The following is a 7290-nucleotide window of genomic DNA, read 5'->3' on the forward strand; positions in this document are numbered from 1 at the left end:
ATGTGCATGCTTTATATCATCTTGTTCCAAGATGTAAGTTCATTAAACTTACACTTGAAAGTTAATAAAACTAAATGCTTACTAATACAACTCATCTTGTTTTCTTTCCTTACGTTATATGGAAGATACGACATAAAGGTACATACAAGCTTTTAAATTATTTATAATTTCCTTAGTTGTCTGTGGAAAGCAGAGAAACATAAGCATTTTGTTGGCTCTTAGAGAAGCCTTTTCCAAAACTTGTCACATGTGATGCTGCAATATTCATCTAACTTCATGAACTGTATTTAGCTTCTCCCTGTGTCCGAGCCTATCACTCTCCTGTACCAGTCTGCCAAAGACAACGAGGTGTCTCCCTGGAGCTACAGATGTGACTCTCACAGCAAATGCTGAGTATCTTCTATGACATGACACACGGAAATGATTGCATTATCTTTAGAGGTTAGTTCAACACAGATACAATGTGTTTGCCCCTTACTCAAGAAATTGCTAGAAACATTAACTGTCAGAAGAGCCATCTACCAGATCATATTTCAGATATTTTAATACAACTGAATTTGTAGTGCATGCTTTCTTTTCCAGCTTCATTAAAACAGAGTTTAGAAATCTGAGTAGACATTTAAAAGATTTTGTTGCTGCCAATTTCATGAACCTTCCTAAAAACATGCTATATTCTTGCCTGAGATCTAGAAAAACACGAACATCTCAAGAAAGCTGCTTCTGACCTTTTCTATACAAATGGTAGTTCTTATTATTTACCTATTGAAAAGTCAACTTAGCTTCTCACTCATTATAGTAACACAGGGCAGCTGCCCCATGCAAAGTTAAATCCATGTACCTCTGTGTAATCCATTTACTTCCATGTGAAGTTAAGAAATTATCCAGGATTACATAGTCTGATGTTGCTGCCTGATAAATAGGCTGTCACAATTCTGCATTCAATGAAGTTTGTTGATGCCACCTATACAGTACAGCCGTACTCTAGTAAAGCATTTCACTGAACTGAAGGAAACAATGAATGACACTATACAAATACAAGACTATCCCCGAAAGAGACAAAGTTATGGAAGTGGGTGAAGTGCAGAGGGACAAAGCAGGGAATGAGCAAGTCCCTGCATAGTATCACTGGCTTTCATAACTAACTGAAATTGAGTGAAAGGCTCCCACCAATTTCACTTGATTGCTTAAAACTGACTGCATCAGAAAGGAAAACTTTTCCTCATTGCTTATCCTAGTACTATAATGCAGAAAAGAGCACATTCAAGATGCCATGTGTAGCTCTGAAAATCTCGCTAGTAGCTCCAATTGCAAGGACGGCTCCATGGAAGAAATTATTTCAACAGCCCATATAGGATCATAGAATGGCTAGGGTTGAAAAGGACGACAAGGATCATCTAGTTTCAACCCCCCTGCTATGTGCAGGGTCACCAACCACCAGACCAGGCTGCCCAGAGCCACATCCAGCATGGCCTTGAATATAAATACGGGCCCATGCCATTCCTAAGGGAGCGAGGCACACGTCATATTAACTCAGATTTTCATAAAGAAGGGAGCAGTTAAGCATCACCATTTCCTGGGCAGCCAGAGCTTGCCACTGCCTGTACCTCTCCCAGCTTATAGATGAGAGGTCACTTCCCAGCTCTCCCCATTTACACTTACTCTATATCTCTTGCTCTGATGAAGAAGACAGCTGTTAAATGTGCTCATATGCACTTAGAGCAAAGAACAGTTATGTGCAAGTTGCAGAACTGAACAAAGCAGTTCTACAAGACAGATGCTCAGTAAAAAGTAGTTTCAAGCTCTAAAGAAACCCAAGTATTTCTTAAATGAAGGAGAAATGATAAAACCTAGAAGTGGCAAAAAGATCTGTCTATTCATTTCTACTGAAGACAGAAAAAATAATTTCTGCATAAGATGCATACACATGTGTGTGCACATTATGTATATATGTACATGTAATTGGGAAAAAAACAAAAAGATCAATAACAATCTTACTCCTAGAGACACAACAGCATTCCCCTTAATTCAGAAAAGTCTGGAAAATGGAAATATTTGCTGCCACTCTGAATTTTACAAAGAATAGTGACTAACTAAGCTGTATTAATAATTTGAACGTTATTACTGACTCTGACAATACACAATGTGTACCTTTTCCTTAATTATATCTGCAGTAGCATGGACAGTTTCCAAATCACGGCAGACCTGCAGCAACCTCTGATGATGATGATGATTATATTCACTGCAGTCAGTATCTCTCAAGAATTGCCTGTTTCTGCTTTTGACAGTATGTAAATCTTAATAGGCTTCTGAAACAGGCACAAGAGAAAATGTATGCAGTGATGAAGTAAGGCTGGAAGAGCAATATGAAAATGGGGAAGAATAAACACTAAATAGGAACAGCTTCACAATGTAGTTGTTTTCTGTTTCCCCAGTCCTGTTGGGAGAAGCCCCGCACCAGAGAAACACAGTATTTTCTTTCATCATAACTCTTTATGAAAAAAATATTTCTGAAGTAGCTACTCTGATTCCGTGTGATTTCTGATCATTTCAAAGGAGCCACTTCTTTCACCATAAGCATTGCTAATAGGTGACAACTACATACAACACTTGCATCAAATGAATTTAGCTTAAATTGATGCTTTTTCCATCTGCTGTGTTGACAGAACAATCCATATGTAGTTGGTGGGCTTTACCTTCATAATCAAAACAATTTGGAGCACCATGTTATTCTTATCAGTTTTGCACATCCTATAATGAAGGAAAACAAATGAGCAATTCTTTCTACTCCAAGGCTATCAGCTTGCACTCAGCAATTCAAATATGGTACAGTAAGGAGCAGAAAGTAAAATTTGCAAGTACTTGCATCAGGCAACACCCTTTCACCTGCTCAAACCCAAACAGAAGCTGTGGGTGCCCAGTGGCACCTTCTGTCTATGAATTTGGATGCTGCATAATAGCTGTGAAAAGACTAAAACCCTTTCTAGATTACTTAGAGAAGCTTACAGAGGATGGTTTGTCTGCTTTTCCTCAGCTGATACATTAAACACCTAATACTGCATCAATGTGAAATATCATATTTTCCCCCAAGACACAAGAAAAGTTGAAAGCTGTAGCACAAATTAAATTCTGTTGCACATAGACTAATTAGAAGCTGACCCCAGTATTCATGAGGTTTGCCATATGAACAAATTAATAACTATTTAATTCAATATAACAATAAATCCATATCAGATTTGCTGGACCATCCAGATCAAAGAAGAATACATCTTTTGCACAATAAATCTACTTCAAAGGCAAACATCTGTGGCTTTCAAAACAGAGAACACAACTTCATTCATGTATTTCAAATACATTTCTTCCATACTGGAAGCCTAAATACAAAAGATTTTTTTTTCTTTATGGAATAGGAATGCGCAGCTTCAAATCACAGTTTTGTTTCCATGTTCCTTTCAAATGTAAAAACTTCCCCTCCCCCACATCAATAATGTAATTACAGCTTCATGTTTCTCTTGTTACAAAGAATTGAAACGTTGCACTGCCTTTTACCAGCTTCCTTGCCAGGACAGAATACAGAGGGATGTGTTTCTAGCTACAGTAATTACCTTAATTTTGTAGGAACACAAGATTGCTGTGTAATCGGCTATTACTAATGCAATTACTCTGAAAAAATGGCTCACAACAAGATGTGTCAGGGGTGCTTCTACATCAGCACAGATTGTAGTAATTCAATAATGAGTCACATTTGGTCTCTGAAGTGAGTAATACTGACTGGCAAACATCCACACTATAAAGAAGATACATGAAAGCATCATTTTGGGGGTATGCTTATAGGGTAAGCTACAGGGTTTTGCAAATTCACCATATACCTTTTGCTCTCCCTAAAATATTAGCAGTATTTCTGTAATTTCTGCTACAGTAGAGGGCTCAGTTCAGAGCCCCATTGTGTTAGGTATTTGCTCAGGATCTGCTGCTTCTAGCTTGTTGTAAAGACCTGACTAAGATCCCATTTAAGTAAATGGGCTAGATGTTTTATGGACTGAGCCTGAAACAACTGGAAGATTGCAGGAAAAGCATAAGTCATCTTGTTATATAGAATGGACAAGAATTCTAAGAAGGTTGTATTCGAGAAGGTCCTTTTCCTTGAAACAAGGCCATGGAAGTTCAGCAAATCTCTTTCAGGTTCTGCCAGGAAGCCTGCAGCAGAGCTAACAGAACTTAGTTCTCCGAAGTCCTCATGTTTCTCCTTAGCCACAAAGCACAGAGCTCTGTGCTGTTCACTTTATTAGGAACGTCTAACTACTAGCACATCTCAAAGGGCAGGTCTGATACAGCTTCATTAGTTACTGACTGTGATTGTTAAAAGGAATGATAATAACTAAACAAAAAAGTATGCCACAGCAGGTTGCCATGCTGCAACATTTGGAAAAGGACAGCTGTACACAGATGGTCTCCATGCATCCTGTCCTACTGATGACATACAGCTCAACAGAATGAGCTGACTTAATGTTGCTTTGCCACATACCAGAAATACAGACATGCCCAAAATACTGAACATACACATAAAGTCTAATTGCAACAGGTATCACAGTTATTTCTGCCTTTAGAAAAATAATGTTGAAAAAAAAACCAAACCCCCCCCCGCCCCCCAAAAAAAACAAACCAAAGAAAATTCACCTAATGGCAGAAGTCAAATTATGACAAATTATGAGTTTTATTGTACAGTAAGATTGCTAACACTGTCAGTGCAGTAAAACATCATGTAAGTCATCTAATTATTGTATATGTGTTCGAAGTTTGTCACTTTCAGTAATACTCATTACTTGTTAAGGTACAGATGCCCAGACTTTAGCCAGCTTTAGCCCAGTAGGGTAGAAGTGTGAGAAACTGCCACATATTGCAGACAAGGGAAAGGCCCAGCCACAATCTGAGCTAACCTAATAGAATAACGTGAGAAGTTTTTAGATGTAAAACACTGAAAATGTAGAACCAGGAAGTCCCTTTGAGTGAAAAATGAAAATATCGTTAAAAGGCACGGGCTGATTTACTGCAGTCACCAGCAAGGTTGAAACTACCAAACAAGGATGGAAGAAGAGGAGGAAGAAGGAATGATGGTGAGTATAAAATGGGGACACGCTGTCTATTTGTTTCCTACTGAACAGATCTTTGCCTAACCAAATCAACCTGGAGCAGCACAATATACCTGCTGTGCTGACCACACTCTGAGGATCCCAGTGCTGTGAGAAGCCTCCGCCTTCACCCAGGAGGTGTCCTTAAACTCAGGTTTTGCTCCCTCCTGAGCTACTTCTCAGACATACCTATGCCCACCTACAAACCGTGTTGATCTTGGCTCACTTATTTGAATTCCTGGTTTGACTTTGTATTTACCTCATCACTACAGACTTGCCAAGCAACAAGCAGATCATTTTATTAGTCCCAAGAGCTCTCCATGCTGAGGCACCATGCACATTGCTGGTGTGGACTGTAGGCACAGGGAGGTGGATCTTCAGACACGGTCCCTTGTTGATGATGTGTACAGTTTCAAAGGGCCCACAGAACATCTGCTTTACATTCCCCAAAGACTTCCCAGCAGTTTGTTGTACATTTCACACACAACTCAAGCGATTCAAAACAAAACTGTGATACAGAAAGAATCAGAGACTGAGAGCATCAACAACAACAGATAAGTTTTGGAACTGGCGGAGCATAAAAAATTTCACAGATGGTCCTACATAGATCTACATTATAAAAGAAAATTTTCAGAATTCCCAGTGAATTCTGTATCTTACGTGGTTGAAAATTCATTCATGATACCAAAGCGATCAATCTGAGCATGCACAGTTAAACAGAATTTGTATCTCTGGAAAGGGAATACACTCCGCTTGCATCTTTCCTCAGCATGTAGCAGTGTTGAGAGGTTCTAAGAATGACATATAAAGGAGAAGAAATATTTTTCTGGGTGCCATTGATGACTAGTAAAAGCTGTAAAGTATGAGATTAATGCAAGACAAATACAGCATAATATACTATCTCTCATTTTGAAAATCCCCTGAATATGCCAGAACACAGATACCCAAACTCCTGTGCCACACACCTAATTTACTATCCCCATCAAACATGCTTAAATTATGCAATTATTTCTACATAAAAGGGCTACTTCTAAACGCAATGCTGGACCATCTTCCCACTGACATTGCATTACATTGTGAGTGTCCAGCCTTTTGGCTTGCCTGGCCACACTGAACTCATCTGCAAAGGTTGCCGCATTCTGCAAAGGTTGGTCTGAAAGTAATGCCTCTTAATTATTGCCATGGAAATGGCAAACAATGTAAAGAGTAAAATCGCACGACTAGAGCAAATTCGCAGCTACAAAACTGTTTTTCAGTACACTCACCACCATTAGGTATGCATTTTCACCAGCAGTGAACAAGAGCCCACATGCCCATGTTTGTAACAATCTGCACCAGCAGAGATGAGCCACTGCTGCTGTTGCCACTGCTGAAGCACACCATTCACCACCTCCCTGTGCTCACATCCACTGTTTCATCAGCATAGACATTCAGCAAGCATTGATGAATTTCAATTTTTTCCATGTGGAGGAAACCAATTCCATACCTTTGCTTCATGTACACTTCGATGTCAGACGCCATTTTGTGAGACTGCTCCTCTGCTGCCACCTGTCTCTCAGCAGCAAGATGTAACAGAATGTTGGCAGGAAGGTTCAACCTCTCAAGCCACACCACCAACATCCACCTCTGGCACTGTGGGCCAATGGAACAAAATAGAAAGCATTACTTTCAGAGTAGCCTTCATAAAATAAATGTAATATGGTTAATGCATATAAGTAACAAACTTATTTAAATGGTTTTTTTAAATTAAAATATATAAAAACAAGGAACAAAACTAACATCAGTCTGGTTTGATGGTGGTGGCTGCAATTCTAAGTGTGTTCTCAAGGTGTTTGTCAGATTTTTGATGAAAAAGATCATTTATTTTTTCCCCTCTTCCTGTGCTTCACCCTTGAAAAAGTTGTTCACAAATGTACATACAGCCAAAAGAAATGACATGAATAAAGCCTGACTGCAAAGCAAGGGATATTTCTCTCTGGTAAGAGAGAGCTTATAGAAGTCTGGTAAGGAGACATGATCAGATCTTGGATTGCAATTCTAAACATTCCTCTCGAGAATTTGCAAATAGTGTATTGATGTTGGCTGAAAATGAAGTTGCAAATAAACCAAAATATTATTTTTGTCTTGCACTTTTGAATACTATTCTCAAATTCCTTTATGAAAA

Source organism: Lagopus muta, chromosome 6 (genome assembly GCF_023343835.1).
Source record: "Lagopus muta isolate bLagMut1 chromosome 6, bLagMut1 primary, whole genome shotgun sequence".
NCBI classification, from domain to species: Eukaryota; Metazoa; Chordata; class Aves; order Galliformes; family Phasianidae; genus Lagopus; species Lagopus muta.